General features: G+C 40.6%; 1 long non-coding RNA gene across 1 annotated transcript; it reads right to left on the reverse strand.

Annotated features, from left to right (window-relative positions):
* Nucleotides 1–480: 480 nt before the first annotated feature.
* LOC144324616 (uncharacterized) lies at nucleotides 481–11,210 on the reverse strand. The gene is made up of 3 exons (XR_013390049.1): nucleotides 11,108–11,210; nucleotides 7,985–8,174; nucleotides 481–1,010 (listed from the first exon to the last, which is right to left on the reverse strand). It is a non-coding gene; the product is annotated as an uncharacterized LOC144324616 (long non-coding RNA).
* Nucleotides 11,211–22,327: the final 11,117 nt, after the last annotated feature.

Here is a 22,327-nt window from a genome sequence, read left to right on the forward strand (position 1 = left end):
AACTCCACTCTCTCTTCCAGAGAGATGCACTATTTCCAAACTGTTACATGTGCTATTAGTTTCCCATGGCTGCTGGAACAAATGACTACAAATTTGGCACCTTAAAACCATAGCAATTTATTCTAATACTGTTTTGGAGCTGGATGTCAAGGGGTTAGGAGGGCCACACTCCCTCCCAAGGATCTATGGAAGAACCAGTTCCTTGTTTCTTCCAGCTTCTGGTGGCCGCCAGCATTCCTTGGTTTGCAGCCATATCGCTCCCACTTTCAAGGCCAGGATCTTCGAATGTCTCTGTGTCATGTTATCATCACCTTCTCCTCTGTGTGTCTAATCTTCACCCTCCTCCCTTAGGAGGGTACATGTGGGATTCCTGGGTGGCGCAGAGGTTTGGCGCCTGCCTTTGGCCCAGGGCGCAATCCTGGAGACCCGGGATCGAATCCCATGTCGGTCTCCCGGTGCATGGAGCCTGCTTCTCCCTCTGCCTGTGTCTCTGCCTCTCTCTCTCTCTCTGTATGACTATCATAAATATATAAAAATATATTTTTTTAAAAAAAAGGAGGGTACGTGTGTAAGGATACATGTGATCACAGCCAGGGCCCACCTAAATAACCCAGGAGAATCTCCTCTCAAGATCCTTAACCACATCTTACAAAGACTCTTTTTCCAGATAAGGTAACATTATGTGTTTTGGGGATCAGGACGTGATGTCTTTGGGGGACATTATTCAGCCTACGATGCAGATATCTTCTCCATATTTCCTATGCTACTGTGTACACACAGCAGGTGCTTTATAAATACCTCTTTAGTTGAATCAAACTTTTATTGGAGTGAGCCCCAGAAGTCTGAAAGAGAAGCCCATGTGAACTCACTGGACAGGACCTCTCAGCAGATGTCCAACTTCAGGAGGAAGGAAATCAACACTCATTGCATGTTAGACACTATCCCGGGCTTTCCCCATACTCTGAGTCACCAAATTCTCACAGTAGCTGGTGTTCCCGACAGGAGTGAACCTCAAAAGAAGGAATGGGAAGAGAATGAGATAATTAAGCAAAAGGTGGCTTGGGGTCATTTTTCTCTTGCTGAGAAGGTGAAGGATAAAATCAATGCCTTTGAGAAAAGGGCTAGAACACTGATTCATATTTGTTCTGCGAAGCCACCTGTCAAGGCACATGAATAGTCCTGTAGAAGGATAAGGAACCTCTGAGCATGATGGTCGTGGGCATAGAGTGCATGTCTACAACCAGACTCCTTGACATAACAGGCTTCCTCCCTATGACCAATGAAGAATTCCAATTTTCCTGTAAGTCTGGGACAGCTTCTGGATCTTTAGCCTTCTGCTGTGTAGCTGATACATTCAAAAGTCAACAGAACACACCTTAACCTCCCCCAGAGAAACTGGCTTTGGCTTTAGGAGGTAACAAAAAGGGACACCTGGGTGGCTCAGTCAGTTGGGCGTCTGCCTTCGGCTCAGATTGTGATCTCAGGGTCCTGGGATCAAGCCTCCCATGGTGCTCCCTACTCAGCAGGGAGCCTGCTTCTCCCTCTCCCTCTTCCACTCCCCCTGCTTGTGATCTCTCTCTCTCTCTCAAATAAATAAATAAAATCTTAAAAAAAAAAAAAAAGGTAACAAAGTCCAAGGGGAATCTGAAGTTTGGGGCTGGAGGAAGGAAATGTTTAGGTTCAGAAAAAGATTGGGAATAACAGGAATGCAGAGCTCCAGATAACCAGTGGCAGGGAAAGTTATCAGACAGACGGGAGGGGAGAGTAATCTGTTGCCTGAGGACACAAGGGCCCACAGAGACAACCATTCAGACCACAAGACGTAAAGTTTAGGCAGCCAAGTGGAGAGAATTGTTGTCTGTTCCTCAGTTTCAAGCAGAATTACCTTCATGATAAGAAGACTCTTTGGACCACTTCATACAATGTTTGCCTCCACCTCTTGATTTGGCGCGAAAGCGCACTCTCTTCTGACACGTACTTGGACTTCTCTGACCTCCTGAAGAGAGGTTGAGAATTTTTCTGAGTCCCACGGACCACAGAGCTGCAAGATGGGTGGTCAGGCCTCTCCCGGTGCTCCATGCTGCCTCCAGACCAGAACTACTCCATATCCATGTCATTGGGCTACATTGTTCGCTACTATTCCTTATCACTACCCCCACCAATATCTTGATGGATACCTCAAATTCAATGAAAACTCAACATCTGGCTTAATTTTAGTTCTTTCTCTCTTTTCCAAACTCTGCCTCCAAATATCTTCCTAGATGATACCCTCGTGGACAACGCATCTCAGACCTGAGAGGGCCACTGATTCTGCTCCCCCTAAAGTCTCTTGTGACCCAGCTGTCACACCCAACAGAGACATCTCAGTCCTCAAGTAGCTTTTTCTATCTCTGGCATCTGACCCTGTGGACCATTCCCTCCTCTGAAAGTCTCTTCTCATGGCTTCCTTATCACTGTTTTTTGGATGACTTCACCTCCATCCTGAGCTTTCTTTCTATAAGTCCTGGTAATCCTCCAATCCTCTCATCACACTGCTTTGTACCTGTCTGTGGAAGTTTTCATCCACTTCCATGATTTCAATTACTATCAAAACACTTATGAGTCCCAAACATCTCTCTCCAGCCTAGCTCCCTCCCTTGAGCCCAGGACCCACATATACAACTATTTACTGAACGCTTATTTGTACCTGCATATCTTTCCAACACTTCAATTTACATTTATTCAAACTGAACTCACTGCCCACCACCTCAACATAGTTCCAACCCTGTATTATTATTTTTTTAATTGATTTAGGTACACTCATTAGCATCACTATGAATTCTTGAATTCATGATTCTTATCGCTATTTTTAAAAATAAACTTTTGGGGTGCCTGGGTGGCTCAGTCGGTTAAGCAGCAGACTCTTGATTTCAACTCGGGTCATGATCTCAGGGGCTCTGCACTCGCGAGTTGTGGGTGGAGGGAGTCCGCTGGAAGATTCTCTCTCTCTCCTCTCTCTTCCCCTCCCCTCCCCCAGCCCACACTGGCCCTCTCTCTTTCTCTCTCAAATAAATAAATAAATCTTAAAACAACAACAACAACTTTTTATTGACATACAGAAAAATTCACAAACCCTGACTGTGCAGCTTGATGAATTATCATCAAGTGAACACATCCATATAATCATCCAGGTCTAAAAGTGAAACGCTTCATCAGCACCATCTTGCACCCTTTCCCAATCACTACCCCCTGCCTAAAGATAACCAGTATATTGATATTTAATATCATAAATTAGTCTCATCTGTTCTTTAACTTTTAACAAAAATACAGTATATATTCTTTTGTGTCTGCCTTCTTTTGCTTAACATCAGTTTGTGAGATTCATCGAAATAATTGCTCTAGTGTAGTTCACTTATTTTCATTCCTCTATAGTCCTCCATTCTGTAACTATACCATGACTAATTTGTCCATTCTACAACTGATGGACATTTGGGCTGTTACCAGATTGAGAATACCATGGGTAATGCTACTTTGAACATTCTAGTGCATACCTTTTGGCACATATATCTCTTAAAGCTTCTGTCCTAGAGTCTGTCATTTCAGTGCTTTAATTAATAACATCAAATCCACAAATCACATTAGTACATTAGCAAAGTCAAAATTCAAAAAGCAGTTAATGTGTTGCAATAACTGACCCAAACTAATGAAGTTAAATATAACCGGGATAAATGTAAAGTTTTACATTTAGCCTTAATGAATGTATCATTACATACATAATCAGTTAAATTTGAAAAAGATCTAAATACTCAATAATACGGAAGTGGTTAAGTAAGTTATTATTTATCTTCTCAGTGGAATACTAAATATTATCCTTAAATGAAAACTTTGAAGATTTTTTAAGCACCAGAAAATTATTTCTGATACATAAAAACAGAAATGTGCATATAAATTATGATCATTCAAAATAATTATACATATACATGGTAAACCCTTGGGGAAAAATGTTGAAATGCCATAATGGTAAGGTTAGAGATTAAATTTACTTCCAAAATTACCTTTAATATTTTTATGATATTATTTCAGTGAAAATTAAAAATAGATATTTTAAAAATTACTGATATGTATGCATAGGGACAGGGAAACAGAGATGTGAAAATGAGGTACAGCACTTCTCTAAACCACTTGGGGATAAAAATGAGCCAATCTTGTGGGTCATTACGAAGGTTAAATATGGTGAGACCCCAATAAACATCGGAGAATCCCCTGCTTCTGGCACATGGGAGGCTGTGAAGGGCAGTATGAGTATGATGTAGGAAGAGTCCATGGACTAAGCATCATAGGGAAGATGTGAGGAGCACACCCATGTAGGAGCTTTTTTTTTCCTAGTGAAAGCCAAACCAACCAACCAACCAAACCCCTTTGTAGCATGAATGCTATGGGGAAGATACAGAGGATGAAAAAGGGAAGCATCACAAGTGTGTGGAAAGTGCTAGTTCAAGGTGGAAATGATTGTGGCTCCAGCTAGACCTGCTATGGCAGCTGGGGAGCAGGCCAGTTGCTGAGGGACAGTGAACGAGAGGCATGTAAAGAACCGAGTGTGTCCCGTCAGCAGAGGCTCTGATGGCTGGCACTGTCCATGCATCGCCTGAGTTTCCCCTCCACCAACTATAAATTTGTGGAGCAAGGACATCCACTCCCTGATGCAGGTTCTTGGGAGACTGTTAGTATTGATAATTTATAACCTATGGATTTAATGTTTGCTACATGTTTTCTCTACAGCTAAACCCTTTTCTATAAGTTAGACTAATAGAATGTGTAATAAGATTGGCCAAGACACCACTAGCCCCATTTAGAAGCAAATCTCATCAGCGCTTGCTCTAGGATGGTGATCATCTTTAAACTGATGACCTCTCTTAAAGATCTCCATGACTTTGGGCTTGAACAATGCTACCCTTGATCCTCCTATATTAATCTCTATCTCTGTCCGACATATCTGCAGTATACTTACTCACGTATGCGCAAATAATATCACAAACATATGGAAAGCTTTAAAAATAAAGATATGATTTAACAATGTGTAAAACAAATCCATGTGTAACCTACTTGTTCAAAGACATATGACATAAAAAAAAAAGACATACATTACTGACACCCTAAAAACCTTTCCTGATTGTAACCCCTCCATCCCCTCAGGGCTAAATACTCCCTTAATTTTTGTAGTCTTTACTTCTTCTTATAGTTTTCTACTTAAAATTGTTTAACTTTTCCTTTAAAAATGTTTATATAGATCCCGTCATACAGTATGTGTCTTGTACTGTTTGGCTCTTTTCACTCAATATTGTCTTTCAGATTCATCTTGTATGTATCATGTAGCTGGACTTTCTCTCCCTATCTCTCATGGTATAGTATTTCATAGTATGAATATAACACAATTTCTTGTTTACTCCACTCCTAATAGACATTTAGGTTGTTTCCAGTTTGGAGTTATTATTCAATACCACTAGGAACATTTATAAATATGTATACTGGCACACATAAGCATGTCTTATGGGTACATATAACTTGGAGGGAAATTGCTGGGTCATAAATGATGCATATCTTCTATTTTGCTAGATGATATCAATCAGCTTTCCATAGTAATTGTGCCAATTTACACTTCTACCACTAGGATATCAGAGTTCTTGATATTTGGTATCCTTGCAACACTTGGTGTTGGCTCCCTAGTGAGCGTGTAGTGGTGTTTCAGTGTGCCTTTGTGCACACTTCCTTGCTAACTAATGAGGTTGAGTGCCCTTTTATGTTGATCTCTTTGGATTTCTCTTTTGTGCTGTGCCTGTTCACATCTTCTGGCCATTTCCTTTGTGTATTGTCTGGTTTTGTTTTGTTTTGTTTATACATTTGTAGGTATTCTTTATATATTCTGGATATGAACCCCTTGTTGATTAGACTCAGTGCGAAATGCCCCCACTTTGAGGCTTGCCTCTACCTCTTTTGGTAGTATTCTTTAATGAATGCAAGTTCTTAGCATAGTCAACTTTTTCAAATTTTTTTTTAATTTTTTTTTTTAAGATTTTATTTATTTATTCGTGATAGTCACACAGAGAGAGAGAGAGAGGCAGAGACATAGGCAGAGGGAGAAGCAGGCTCCATGCAGGGAGCCCGATGTGGGATTCGATCCCGGGTCTCCAGGATCGCGCCCTGGGCCAAAGGCAGGCGCCAAACCGCTGCGCCACCCAGGGATCCCTCAAATTTTTTTTTTTATCGCAAATTCTTTGGTACCATGTGTAAGAAATCTTTCCTGATCCAGAAATCATAAAGATATTCTCTGATATTATCTGTTAGCTTTATTGTTCTTATTTTTCTTATTTGATCTATGATCCTGCTGGAAATGAATACTGTGTATAATTTATTAAACACTTTTAAAAGCATTCTTCTGTCTTTTGGTGAAACTGAGCTTCTGCAGCCTTGGTTCTACATACTCCAAATTTGAGGCTAATTAAGATGTCAGGTCTACCAAATACCTAGACAGTGAAGTGACCTACCAGGTCTTTAAGATGCTACAAAGAATGTATACATATAATGCCATTTGTACATGCGATTCACACATGTGTACAAACAAATAACAATAATGATCATCTACCAAGAAGAGAAAAAGATATCTCTTTGCAAGGAGACAGAGATATGATGGTGAAGGTGACTATGTTTTGAGAGAATGCAAAAAAACAAGAAATATAAAGAACTGGCTATTGACAGAAGTCAGTGTCTTGGGGTTCCCGGGATAGCCCAGTTGGCTAAGCATCCTACTTGTGATTTTGGCTCAGATCATGATCTCATGGGTCATGAGATGAAGCCCCACATCAGGCTTCATGCTCAGTGGGGCGTCTGCTTGAGATTCTTTCTCCGTCTCCCTCTGCCCACCCCCAATCATGTACGCATGCAGCGTACACTCCCTTTCTCTCTTTCAAATAGATAAATAAATCTTTTTTTAAAATGGAGATCAGTGTTGAACATTTGGTCTAGTAGTTATTGACATAAGTCAAGTGTAGTGCATGTCTACTGTTTTTCTGTCCAGAACAATAGTCCTCTTCTAAAAGCTTTATAAAATGTATGCTTCCTGAGATCAGGATCTTGTTGGTCTTGCTCATCACTCTATATTCTTCACATTTGCACAGTGCCTAGCACAGCAGAAACACTCAATAATATCTGTTGAATGAATGAAATATTCCTTCTAATATCATGGATCCAAATGAGAGCTATCATCTTTTCACATATCACTACATAGCCTTAACTTTTTTTATTTTAAAGGTTTTATTTATTTATTCATGAGAGACAGAGAGGCAGAGAGAGAGGCAGAGACACAGGCAGAGGGAGAAACACGTCCATGCAGGGAGCCTGACATGGGACTCGATCCCGGAAGTCCAGGATCAGGCCCTGGGCTGAAGGCAGCGCTAAACCACTGAGCCACCCAGGCTTCCCACTACATAGCATTCATGACAACTTTTGCTGCATGCTTACTATGTGCCAGGCAAGATGCTAAATGATTAACTTTCATCGTCTCATTTATTCCTTAAAATCACCTGACAAGGCACGAATTATTATTGCCCCCAACTTATAGATGAAGAAACCAAAGACACAGAGCAGTTAAATGAGTTGCATAAGGTAGAACTGTAAGTGCAGGAGTTGGAATTTGAAACCAAATAATCAGACCATGGAGTTGATGCTTTCAGTCTTTCCATTAAATTGCCATAGAGATTGACTTAAGCATGACCTCCTAACACTCCCAGTTGAACCAGGAATGATTGTTGATTGCTCACCTTGTGGCAGGTACTACATAAAATTCTTTACATGTTTTATCTCATTTAATTATCACATAAAGCCTATAAAATAGATGCCATTATTATCCTCATTGTACAGATAATGAAACTGAGGTAATAGAGCTGAAATAACTTGCCCAAGATCATACAGCTAGAAGGCAAGGGAGTCAGTATTTGGACCTCTTACCTACCATGCTATCTGCCTCAAAGATCCTATGGCCCTTGTCTCAGAAAGGAACATCTCAACATGCAATGCCAGCCAGAGCCCTTCTCCAGGACTTTTGAACATCTCTCAAGCAGAGACTATTCTTTTCTGGAGGGAGAAGATGTGAGGCTAAGAGCCAATGATGACCATAAGCTCCATGGGGTGGTGGATCCCATCTGCAGTGAAACAGAAAAGAACCCACCAGAGAAAGAGTGAGAATCCTGCTGGCTCATTCACTTACTTTCCAGCTCTTCCTTTTGTTATGAGAGCTTTCCAATAAATTACTCCTTTCACTCCTTTTTGTTCTGCCTAAGCCAGTTCCATCTGGGTTCTTGTCACTAGCAACCAGAATAGTCTTAGCTAATATAGAAGGCAATGGTCCGCTCCCAAATGTCCTAACATTTATGAAAAAGCATCAAAGCACTTTGGAGTTTAACACAAACTCCATTTTCTGGCTTTCCATTCCATGTCTGAATGAGGATGATGACTTTTATGAAGTGCCCCCTCTGAGTTTATAAATGAATGAGAAATCTGATCTTGTTTTGTCCAATGCTGCAAAATCTTTCCAGTGAAGGGGTGGGCCTGTTTTATGCTCTTCTAAACAGTATTTTTTTTTCTACCTGCTAATCTAATATGTAAAAATGCAGAGTCTTTACCATGGATAGCTTCTCTGGGCAAAGTGGTCATAAGTCTTAGACTTCCACAAACAGATATTGCAGTTGTATTTCTTCATGGGTTTTGAGACTATACCTTCTTTCTAGCACTGTGAGTCTTAGTCATCATATCTACAAAGTGAAGGGATTGGACTGCAGGGGACCTTTGAATCCTTTTCCAACTCTGAGCTTGGTGATTGAAACTGAGTCTTATAATAGCTCAAGAGAGATGGGTCATTTGTTTCATTGGTTCTGATGTTGGCGTGGATGAGATAACACCTGTCATTTCATACTGTGAGGACCACTCTTTCTTAGTTCACTTCTTTGATGTCTGGTGTCACATTTCCCTGAGGGTGTTCTGCAGGATGGAACGCTAGGCCTTGGCATGCTCCTTAATAAAGAACTCAGTGATCAAAAGCTGTATGTTCCCTCTCCTCAGGGATTCCCAATGAACATCAGAAACTTAAAGGTCCTGGGAAATTTTGTAGCAAAGAAGCCTGTGTAACTTACTCCACCCTATCTAAGATTTAAGATGCACATTGACATCACCTTTAGGAACTGCTGATTTAGCTAACATCTTCCCTGTAGGTCTACACAGTAGAGTAGATGTCAGGACTGTCTTGGTGTGAGCATATTTGAAATGTAATAATGTTGTCCTTAACAATCTCACTTCCTGGGTAGCTTTTTGTGAATTGAAAAGTGATCTTTTTGGAAATTATAATCTAATCTAATTATGAGTTCCCATTATATTACTCCTTTCCCTGAACACTGAATGGCTGTAAAGATTCCCTTCAATTGACCAGAAGAGGGAAGCAGAGGACCTGCGATGGCATCTCAGGCCCCTGTGGTGACTTGGGAACAAACCTAAGATAAGGCAGCTAAGTCTAGGAACTTGCCTCAAGGACATCATTTCCCAAGCAGAGTGACCAGGTCCCATTTGGACCATAACCTGAGGTCTGCAGAACGTGAGGTCTCGTTGTTGGAGGCCATCCTATCAAAGCAGCATGAATTTCCCAGAGCTTCCGTAGGAACAGTTTGGGGAGCTCCTGGAGACCCATCAGTACAAGACTGACGGAAATAGCAGAAAGTAGTGAGGCATGGCCAGCAAAGAGGCAGACCTGGGATCACAGTAACAAGGAACAAGGCCTCCTCACAGTTGTGTATGCTCCCTCTGATCCCTAAGAGCAGCCACTGCTCAGCTGGGCTCAGAGCTCAGCAGTCACCTCACCTGCCAGAGTATGAGCCACAAATGGCCACAAAATGGCAAATCGATTATTACCTATGTTATTACCTATGTTTCAGGGGGCATGGTATTCCTTGGGGGGCAATACTGGGCTTGGGCCCAAGGTTCCAAACCCCAGATCCATTATTCCCAGAGCTATGTGCCCTTGCCCGTGGGGTCCACAAGAAAGATATGTTTAGAGGACAGGGCCAGGAAAACACGTACATTTTATTATGGTATTTTGGCCTCAAGCACCATGTAGTCCATTGAGAAGCTGAGAGCAACCACTGAAGGATTCTTTTTGCCTAACCTAAAGGCAAAACTCTGTATTACAAGTAGACCAAATGATGAATGTCCTCAGCATCTTTTCCTCTAAATTTATACCTCTTCGTTTGTACCTTTCTTTGACTTCCGTATTTTAATTTTCTGATGCCAAGAAAAGATAACTCCAAGGAAAAGAGAAAGAAATGAGTTTCTTCTAGAGATTTGGAATACAGATGGCGTGAGTTACTGACTACAACCCTTCTTAGCACATCAGAGGTACAAAAGAGAAATTCCCAAGACGTACATTCAAGAGAATGATGTGGCCAATCAACTACCTATGAACTTGACTCATCCTCATTACTCTTTTTTATCACTCTCTGCCTTGGCTGTGTGGGTGGGAATTATTGGAGGGGAGTGAGGTAAGGAAAATGGAGTAGGCAACATAAAGGAAGCCATTTCTTCTCCTTTCTCCTCCCACCTGCCTCCTCTCTTTCTTTCTGTCCTATTTCCACTCATCAGAGTCCCTAAATATAAACTCAAGGATCATTGTGTTGAAATATCAGCACCTATGCTGTATTCTCTTGTACTTTCTGCTTCTCATCTCTTGGTGGTTCTGTAAGATTGGGAATTACTTGATGTTTGGTGTGACTTGGTGATGTGACCTCTTTTCTTCTCCCAACCTAGAGAACCCAGGAATACACGAGCCTCGCCCTTTCAGTGTCCCTTCATGCCTTTAGTCTCCCAAGGAACTTTCATGCCAGGCAAGGAACAGTGGCAGATACAAATCAGTAGCTAGACCAGCTCCTCATAATTGTCAGTATAGGGTTTTCTGGTTAAAGATAAGCTTGATTCCATGATTTAAGTTTTGCTGTCTGTATGGGATCTTTTATTTCTCTTCAGTTTGAAATCTTAGGCATGATATGGTAGATAGAGAGATCCAGGTCCTACAAGAAGAACTAAATTCACTTACCCCTCCTAGCACAGTGTTGAGGAAGAGATAAGAGATCTTATGTCTGCTTATCACAGGAAGATAGGAAGCAGAGAGTGTAAAAGCATAGCATGGGTGCTGACATTTCAACACAATGGCCCCTGCTAATAATCAGGGTCCAGTCAAAACCTTGGACTGTGACCCATCAGTATACAGATATTCTTCCCTCAAGTTGGAGAGATTGGGGCTACCTACAGGGGTGTGAAAAGAGGCATAATCTCCTTCATATATGAAAGAAAATTTCCTGTACAGTTTGGATATCTGAAAGGAACTCATAATAGATTTTTGAATCCTAAGAAGGAGATCAACATCTATTGAACATCTATCATGCCTTACATTGTGCAAGGCAAATTTCCTCAGAGTATCTGTTGGCTTTTTTAATTTGTAAATAACAAAAAACAATGTTTACCTATTATAGCAGAAGGGGAACTTATTTAAAGTATATTGGATAATTCATAGAATTGCTAGTTGGAATGGGCAAGCAGGCTCAAATACTCAGTAGTCAAAATCAGTTCCAAAACTCAAATTATCTCATCTTTGGCTAGGGGAAGACTATTTAAGTTAGTTCCTGAGTCCTTTGAAATGATAACTTCAATAACTTCTTTGCTACCTGGATGACAGGATTTTATACCCAATTTATACACTTCCCTTGTCAGGCCTAGAATTGGACATTCACTAAGGAGTTCTGGTTCATTTTAATAGGAAATGGTATTTAGAGACTATAATCTGGGCACTAGTGGTCTCACTGCTAGGGGATTGGTCTTTGTTTCTTGCCTTTTCAGGAGATACATATGGAATACCTCTTTGTGCAACACAGATATTATATTGTACATAATATATATATTTTTTTCATAACATATATTAAAATAATATAAGTTATAAATATCAAACATGACATGAGCTCATACTGATAGTTTCACTCAAATTCAGAACCACAGAGTTTTTATTTAGCCTTATTCATCTTGCATCCAAGTTTCCTTTCTCCCATATCATACATTTCAGTTCTCAGTGTACCTATTATGGACTGAATTGTGTCCCTCCCAAATTTATATATTGAAGCTCCAACCCCAATGTGATGTATTTGGATATAGGATCTTTAAGGATGTAACTAAGATTAAATGAGGTCACAGGAGTGGCACCTTAATCTGATAGAACTGGTGTCCTTATAAGAAGAATAAGAGACAGAAGACTCTCTCTCTCTCTCTCTCTTTGTAGGCAGAGGAAAGGCCATGTGAAGACACAGAAAGATGACAGCTGTCTCTAAACCAAGAAGAGATCTCAAAAGAAACCAACCTTCATGACACCTTGATTTTGGACTTCTTAGAAAAATAAATTTCTATTGTTAAGCCACCCAGGCTGTGGTATTTTGTTATGATAGCTGTAGAAAACAGTACAGTACCATAATTACTCATCTGCTTTATCTCACAATGCATACACAATAATACCATGGCTACCACTACTAAAATGATTATTGTAGGGGATCCCTGGGTGGCTCAGCGGTTTAGCGCCTGCCTTTGGCCCAGGGCGCGATCCTGGAGACCCGGGATCGAATCCCACGTCGGGCTCCCGGTGCATGGAGCCTGCTTCTCCCTCTGCCTGTGTCTCTGCCTCTCTCTCTCTCTCTCTCTGTGTGACTATCATAAATAAATAAATAAAAATTTTAAAAAAAAGGATTATTGTAAATAGTTTAAATTCTTTAAGTAATTTTTTTTTGCCCTTAGTGACTAGTCAAGTCACTTTGACTAGTTCTTTCCATGTGGATGTGCCACCATTTAAATACAAATTAGAATTGTTTCTTTTTCCTTTTTTTTTTTTTTTAAGATTTTATTTATTTATTCATGAGAGACACAGAGAGGGAGGCAGAGACACAGGCAGAGGGAGAAGAAGGCTCCATGCGAGGAGCCCGATGCAGGATTCAATCCGGGGACTCCAGGATCACGCCCTGAGCCAAAGGCGGAGGCTCAACCGCAGAGCCACGTGGGTGTCCCTGTTTCCTTTTCCTTTTTATTTTTAGGGATTGCTTTTTATTTTTTAATTTGTTTCATAATTATGTAAAATATTACATGATTCTAAAGTCAAATCTGCAAAGCATGTTTCATTTATAGAATTCTATCATTAACATCCATACGCCCAATTACAAATCTGTTTTTTCAGAAGATCTAGAATATGTTTAGGTGGACCTACAGCAAACTCTGTCACATCAATAATTTGTGTTTTCTCTCTACTTTTAATTTTTTCTCTTTTTCTTTTGTGTTTCGTAATTTATGAAAATGTGTTTAGTTGTAGACATATATTTTTCATCACATTGAAGACCTAGCATGCTTCTCAAATCTAAGATTTATGTTTTTATCAATTCTGAAAATTTCACAATCATTTTCTCTTCAAAAATGTCTTTGTCATTTTATTTAATCTTTCCCTTTGGAACTAAATTGCTCCTTCTCAATATATCTTTCCTGACTCTTAACTTCTTTTTTATATATTCTATCCCTTTATCACTTGGTGTTACATTCAGGCTCATTTTCCCAGATTTACCTTATTTCTTTAGTTGTGTTTAAATCTGTTATTTAATTTTTTCCTCTGACTTTAATTCCAATTACTAGATTTCTCTTTTATAGAAGTTCCTGTAAAATTTACTTCCTTTTATCTCTTAATCATTTAAAAATACTTATCTTTTTAAAAGATTTTATTTATTTATTCATGAGAGACACAGAGAGGGGCAGAGACTTAGGCAGAGGGAGAAGCAGGCTCCTCCCAGAAGCCCGATGCAGGACTCAATCCCAGGACTCCCTGGAGTCAGGCCCTGGGCTGAAGGCAGGCGCTAAACCACTGAGCCACCCAGGGATCCCTAGAAATACTTATTTTATACAACTTCATGTCATACTTTTGCCTGAAATTTGCAAGGCTGCTATCCTCCTAGTTATTTAGTTTATAGCCTTTCCTAAGTAGTGAATGACCTTGTCACATAGAAATTTTTTGGTCACACAGTAACTTTGTGTTGTAAGCTGATCTTTAATGGGGGATATTACCCTCCCCCCGCTTTGTGCTCTGGATCAGGGGTTGGCATGTTTTTCCTATAAAGAGACAGACAATATACCCAGCAGCCCCTCTTTATCCACAGAGTATATGTTTGAATACTCCCAAGGGATGCCTGAAGCCTGAAGCCATGGATAGTACTGAACCCTACATATACTGTTTTTTCCTACACATATGTGCATATCGATGATAAAGTTTAATTTATAAATTAGGTACAGTAAAAGATTAACAATAATAACTAATAATGAAAGAGATCAATTGTGGAAAATACTATAATAAGAGTTATATGAATGTGGTCTCTTTCTCTGTCATTCAAATATCTTATTGTGCTGTACTCACTCTTCTTGTGATGATATAAGATGATAAAATACCTACTAATGAGATGAAGTGAGGTGAATGGTATAGGCATTAGGCTGCTATTGACCCTCCAGACTCAGAAGGCTCATTTGCTTCTAGACCATGATTAACTGTGGGTACGAAGCCATGGAAAATGAAACCGTGGTTAAAGGAAAGAATTGTATTTTAGTTTTTGTAGGTCACATACATTCATAAAAGCTCTATCTCTCCTCCTCCCCCCTCCTCCTCTTCCTCCTTCTTCTTTTGCTTCTTCCCTTTGATAATGCAAAAACTCATTCTAAACAAGCAAGTCATACAAAAACAGGATATGAGCAGTATTTAGCCCTTTAGCCTTAGTATGCCAACTCTCACAATTGGTGTCAGAAGAGTGTGCTTCCATCTGCTGAGGATTCTAGGAATTTGCTAGCCCTAAACCAGCTTAACATTACTTTTTTTGACAGGGGCACCTACAACCCTAGGGAATATGCATTTGGACTCCACACTCATGCAAAGTGCACTCATGCAAAGGCTCTGTATTTGGTTTCTACAGGAAGAATCTTTCCTCTAATCAGAGTTCTGGGCAGATTCAAATTTCCTTATCACTTTTCTGGTCCAGAGAATGAAGTATGTTTTTATTCCTAGTTCACTTGGTGAGGGAGATGGTCACATCTTTGTGATGTCACACCCTTCAAAGTTCCAATTTTATGCAGTGACCTGAGTCATAGCCTCCCATCTTAGGCAGGACCCAAATCATTGCCTTATTCCTTAGTGAACAACAACAACAAAATGCTGATTTTTGACCCTTGGAGCAATAGTGGGATTTAATACCTCTCACCCCCCATCTCCTAGATCATCACTACATTAGCTTATAATTTTGGCTTTAAGTGTATTCGTTATTTATGTACCTAGTTTTTTCTTTCTTTGGAGGCCTACTATTATTTTTATTGTATATATCGTATATTATCTACCATTTCTCCATGTTGAGTGAAGCAAGAGGTCCAAGAATTGCTTATTCTTCCAAGTTGCTAATGAAACTCTTAATCAGAAAAAAGTGTTGAATTTTATCAAAAGACTTTCTTCATCCTCTGTAATAATAAAATAGGTCTTACTCACTGAAAAAAAATACGTCATATTATATTAACTTTTTTTCTAATTCTAAGCTATTCTTACATTTCTGCAATAAAGGTTTTTGGGCTGTGATGCATGAGGCATTTAACATAGTGTGAATTCAACTTAGTAGATTCATGAATAAATAATAAATAAATGAATCAAATAGTAGAATGCATAAATAAAATTGCTGTAAAGTTTGATATGTTCTTCTTTTTCTTTCTTTTTTGTGAAGAGGTGTTCAGATTTTGTATTACAGCTGTCTTAGTTCTGTTAAAAAAATTGGGCAACTTTCTTACATTTTTTTTTTTTTTTGAGGGAGAGAGAGAGCATGTGTGGGCACATGGGGGAGTGAGGAAAGAGGTAGAGAGAGAAGGAGAGAAAAAATCTTAAGCAGACTCCATGCTAAGCACAGGGATCCTATGGCAGGGCTTAATCTCACAACCCTGAGATCATGACCTGGGCTGAAATTGGGAATTAAATGCTTAACCGATTGAGCCACCCAGGAGCCCCAAGTGACTTTCTATATTTATTTTTATATCTGTGTTTTTAAACAGTTTTTTTGTTTTTAAACAATTTTTGATTAGATGCTTATCTTTTGCACTTTTCCTCCAAAATAATAAATCTTGAATTTTTAAAAATAAATCTTGCTCTTTTTTTTAGTTATTTTTATTTTTTCTCTCTTTTTTAAAGAATTTTTTTACCCTTATTCTAACTTCTTGAATTGAATTAAAAATTCAATAATTTCCATTCTTTCTTCAATTATTAGAAAACTTAGAGTCATCAGTTTTTGTATTTGCTGCATGCTATTCTCTAACACATAGTGTAGGTTGTCTCTCTGCTGGAATGTTCTTTTCCCACATCTTTATGTGGTGAATTCTTCCTGATGTGCAGATCTCAACTTAAATGCCATCTCAAGGAGGCTATTCCTACCAAAAGTACCCACCCCCATGCCAGTCACATTACTCAGCTTTATCTTTATTAAAGCAAGTGTTGCCCCTGATACTTTCTTTTTTTTTTTTTCCCCTGATACTTTCTTGCTTTAGTCATATATTCATTAGCTATTTTCTCCTACTCTAGTGATAGAATGTAAGACCATGAGAACAGAATTTGTCTTTTCAGTGCTATATATATCCTGCTGTTAGAACAATGTCTAGCATCTAGTAGATGGTCAATAAATATTTATTGCATGAATTGCACTAAAAGTGTTCTCATTTCATTATTTCAAAAATAGTCCACTATAATGTTATATCTCAATTATACCGCAATTAAATTAAAAAATTTTTTTTTGTTATTATTACATTTTTAAGGAATGTTTATTTCATTTTGTCATCATAACTACTTGGAAGTTTGCCCTCCACCTCAAGTAGATGGTTTATTTGCTTATTTAATTTCCAATTTTATTACTTTCTTATATGATAAAATGGCTCAGATAAATTTTATGCTTTGAAACATATGGAGTTCATCTTTGTGTCTTAGTTATGGTCACTTTTTGTAAATGTTCCTCAGAAGCTTAAAAAGATGGCATGTTTTCTCTTTGTAAGAGAAACATTTTATGATCCAGACTCTTTATGTGTTTGACAGTTTTTGTTTATTTCAGCTGCCAATATTTGAGATACATGTGTTTAAAAATCTTACAAATATCATATTTCAAGCACTTTTTTTCTGACACTTCTAACATACTCTGTAATTGTCACAATAAGTTTCCAGCTATTAGATCTTTATGGTAGATTGTATCTGTGTTTAAAGGTAGAAGATATTTTTCTTTGACCCATTTAATACTTTTTAACATGAGTCTATTAGTCTGAAATAGGCCACTCCTTGCTCTTTTTGTGTTTGTGTTTGTCTCAGGAGAGAATCTGGGAAACTCTGGCCTCAAACTCTGATGGTTCCCAGAGCCATTCCTAAGGTGCAACAAAAGGTTAAAATAATACCCCAAGGGCCAGCTGAATTTAAAGGGGGAATTTAGTGAACTGTATGTTTGAAATGTTTCTCTTGTAGGAAAAAGAGAGCATATATCGGTGAATTCTCCAGAAGTGCTGAAATTACAATTTTACCAGAGCCAGAAATTGCATACCTGTTGACTAGTTTAGCAACGTCCCACCTTTGATGTTTCGAGACCCAAGATTAACTGGCTTTGCAGGACAAGATGGCACCCTTCATGTCACTCCTGACACTCAGAGGATCAGAAGGCCAGTACATGGTGAATGGACCACCACATTTTAGGGAAAGCACATTGTTTCCAAGGGAACCTGGGAAAAATGGCAAAGTCTGTACCTTTAGTAAGGATGGCACCTTGTGCATTAATGGGAAACTACTGGCACCCCTTCCACCTCTCAAAGGCAGTTTGCCTGGAGTTCTCAGCAAAGCATGCTGTTCCAACAATGTGGCAGCCTCACACTACTTCTAAAGATGGCACAGCTGGGTTACCCAACTTACAACTTTATGATGTGAAAACTGGTACATGTTTGAAATCTTTCGTCTAGAAAACAACGCAAAATTCATGTCTGTCCTGGTCAGAAGATGAAACTATTTGTGCCCAAATGTTAATCATGACATTCACTTCTTTGAAAACAATGATTTTAGTATGGAAAGATTTATGAAATTAACTTATTATTTACTATCAAAAAAAAAAAAAGACTGTCTCCAAAGTGATTGTGCTTAGGATTCACCCTGGACTATGTAATTGACTCTTTTGTGACCATGTCCCTAGAGCTGACTGTGATTTGTGGTAGCCATATAGCTCAGAAAGCAGGATATGGAAGGGGTAAGGTGTGGAAGGCTCCTGGTGTCTACTTCCCTGAGACCTCCTTGCTTGGTTTGGTTAGCAATGGTTGAGACATCCTCATCCACTCCCACCTAAACCTAGTTCTGGTACCGAGATGTGGGAGTGCAAGATGCTTGAGAAAGTTCATGATGCTCTGGCAATGAGGCAGAGCCCTGCCAAGTCATCTTTCTCCACAAAACGAAATAAAAAATAATGCTCAGCTTTGGCTTCGTGTCACCTAGACACCGTGGCCAAATAAGAAGCGATGATGCGGTAGCGGAACCCTGGCTGAAGGGCAGAACTGTGTGTGAGTCCCTGTCACTGTCTTGCTATATGCCTCTTTTCATGATGTGAAAAATGGTCATGAGCAGAGCAGGGTAGTACCTCATTCCTCAAGAGCCTTCTGCAAATAGATGAGAAAAATGTGCTAGTTTGTGAAGTGTTAGGAGCTGTTTGGAAGCAAAATACAGTTAAAAAAAAAAAAAAAAAAAAGACCAAATAGTACAACTGAGCTGTAGTGCAAACTGTGATCTGCCACCAGATGCCCCCTCCCTTTCACTGAAGGGCTGGCTGTCCCAGCTGCTAGGAATGCTGTTGGCAGATGATCCTCAGCTGCCTCACTGTGGAGAGCTTCCCCACCAGGAGAGCCCCTGTCTCAGGGTGGCCCACATCCCAAGACTGATCAGTGGTGGATATAAAGTTCATATCATTTTGCTCCAACCCAAAACATCCCAAAGTTCAGTTCCAGTTTCTAGAGGATTCATCTGAGGCCTTCACTGAGACAGCACAGCCAAATCACTTTCAGTTGGAGCCCAACTCCAACACTGAGCCATGGAGAGTCGGAGGAAATTTTTTTCTCATTGCTTTTTCTCCAGAAATTTTAACATACCCTGAGTACAGGTGCATCTACCTTTAAGAAAAACCCATCTTTGAAAGAGTGGATTTTTTTTTAAGAGTCAGATGGAAGGAAAATTTTAACAATAGCTACCATTAATTTAGCATTTAATATGTGTCAGATCCTGCTAAGTGCTCTCTATCCATTAGCTCATTTGATTCTCAGAACAATCTTCTGAGATAGATACTAATATTAGTTTGATTTTATAGTTGTGGGGAACTAGGCTTAGGAAGATTAAGTAATTTGCCCAAGTTCACCTCTAGGAAGTGGTGGGTTTGAAACTCCATTCTGTCTGATGACAAAAAACTGGCTAATTAACAAGCTCACAATACCATCTCTTGAAACTATGCTATAGCATGTTTCCCTATAATTCCTATAAGTAATAAATTCTTTTCTGGCACTGAGAAGAGAACTGGGTTTGCAAAAAGAGCTGGGGTGGGGGAGGAGATATACTATGTTTTCTAGCAAAAAGGGATACCAGGCACAGTATAAATATTAAACCTTTCCTCTTGGCCTATCTCCTCCCCTACCCTAGCCTATGAAAAGGACTGGAAATAGAATAAAAAGCACTTTTTCTGATTGAAATACATTGGGAATTTATAAACTATTCAGGACAGTAGTGTCCACAGAACAATGCGTCTTGAAAATAGACCTATCTGTTGTCCAAGAGATAGGGGCCTATCCATAATTTCAATGGCCTCTTTGGTTTATGCAGACATTGTTAAGCAAAAATAACTTTGGGTGCATTTTTTAACCTCTTCAAAAGAGAGGTCATTCCATCAAGGCCATTTCAGTGTTTCAATCCCTCCTGCCTGGGCCCTGCACATACACCTCCATTGTGTGCAATGCCCTTGGAAACCCCACTTGCTTCCCTAGCTGTTGTGTCCACTGAAGAACCAATCTCTGTCCCACCCTTCAGGAAGCAGAAGCAAATTTCCACGAGAACACACCGACACCCCCTTAAACCAAACCCCAGGGTCAGGTTAGCATGCCTTGTTCTCAATTCCTCCCCGACCTTACTGGGAGTGTAACACCCAAACCCTGAGTTGGCAGCATTCCAAAGAGCTGTCAAGCCTCCTTTTCCCCCATCAGGTACTGCAGGCCAGATCTCAATCTCAACCACATCATTCACGTAGGCCTGACTGGCTGAGAAAGAACAGAACAAAATTCTCTCAGGTCACGGGCCACATTCTTGTACCAGATAATCCAAGCTGTTCCTGCAAGAACATTTGTCCCCTAGACCAAACACCCCGGGCCTCTGAAAGCTGAGTCCATGCTTTCCTCTGTGAATGCTCATAGCCCCTGGCCAGGACCTGGTACCTTCCAAGGCTCTCCAGAGTGGGCTTGAGGAGCCCCCTGCATCCATTCTTTCTGTTCATCCAGTCCCCCAAAGATAGGATAGTGTGCTGTGGTACCCTAACACAGAATGCTCAGCAGAGGTCATTCAGCTGTAGAGGATGGGGGATCCCTGGGTGGCTCAGCAGTTTAGCGCCTGCCTTTGGCCCAGGGCGCGATCCTGGAGTCCCAGGATCCAGTCCCGCATTGGGCTCCCTGCGTGGAGTCTGCTTCTCTCTCTGTCTCTGTCTCTGTCTCTGTCTCTGTCTCTCTCTCTCTCTCTCTATGTTTATCATGAATTAAAAAAAAAATCTTCAGCTGTAGAGGATGCTGTTGCAGAAACTGGCTGTGAGGGATGATGAGTGCTGGCTCTGCTTTAGAGCTTTCTGGGAGGAGCGCTGACCAAGGACCTTCAGGTCTTCATGATTTAGTGTGTTAATAATGGCAGTACTAATTTTATTGAGTATTGATTATGTGCCTGGCAGCATTCTAAGTGCTTTGGCTACACTATGTCACTTAATCTTCCCAAGAATGCTATGAGATAAACCCAAAGTGATCCTTGCTTTATGGATGAGGAAACTGATGGTGAGAGGGGTGCCTTGCCCAAGGTCACAGACAGGGGCTGAGCAGGATTCCCACTGGTCTGTCTGCCTTCCCCCCCAGTGCTGGGCTGCAGATGCCATCCGGGCAGCCCATGGGCTGGACTGTGGTTAGTCCTCCAGTGTTTTCAAAGCCATTTAAAAATGTAAGCCAGTATTTAACATGCAAGAGATTTCCCTTATAAACACGAACAAAATGCTATTATCTCTGTAAGAATAGATGTGTCTGGTGATATTGGGCCCTTAGGCCCAAAGGCTCCCAACTTCCTGGAAGTGAGCATGAGGTGGCTCATTAGGTGACACCTGTGCTCCTCAGTTTCCATAGAACTCAGCATGGCAGGCCAATTCTGGTGACACACCTGCATGACTTCCATGTGCCTCTGGGTTACCCGGTCCTGCTCTCCAGGCCTCTGGTCTGTGATTTGGGGCTGGAGGCGTGTGTCCCTGACCCATACTGCCCTGGAAACAGAATTTGGAGCTAACACTTGTGTCTCTGACTGGTTAGGAACACAGAACACAGTGTAAGCCAGTGACGGTTGGTAGCAACAAGGCAGGGAATTGGTTTATGGTTCATTCCAAAGTCACTGCATCTCTGGAAGGTGGGGCCGGGGGGGGGGGGGCGCGGTGGGAGTGGGGGGGGGCGGTAAGATGAAGGAGCGGCTTGAAAGATGCTGGGAAGTGACTGCAGACCTGCAATTCACTCTGAGTTCCACCCAAGCAGCTTGTGTGAGCCAGGCTGAGTCACTTCTCTGCCCCTAGGAGAGGGAGAGAGTGAGGCTGGTCAGTTAGAAGGCAGATGTCAGTTCTAACACTCTTCTGTTGGGACACCTGGGTGGCTCAGTGGTTGAGCATCTACCTTTGGCTCAGGTCAGGATCCCAGGGTCCTAGGATCAAATCCTGCATCAAGCTCCCTGCATGGAGCCTGCTTCTCCCTCTGCCTGTGTCTCTGCCTCTCTCTGTGTGTCTCTCATGAATAAAGTAGACTCTTTAAAAAACTAAAATCAAACTCTTCTGTCCTCCTGCTCATAAGTCATCTCTTCACCTGAGAGAGATTGACTTTGAGAAGTGGACAAGTCTTTGTCTCTTGCCCTCAGTAGCTACAAAGGGACAGGTAAGTAGCAGACAACTCT

The sequence above is a fragment of the Canis aureus genome, chromosome 12, assembly GCF_053574225.1.
Source record: "Canis aureus isolate CA01 chromosome 12, VMU_Caureus_v.1.0, whole genome shotgun sequence".
NCBI lineage: Eukaryota > Metazoa > Chordata > Mammalia > Carnivora > Canidae > Canis > Canis aureus.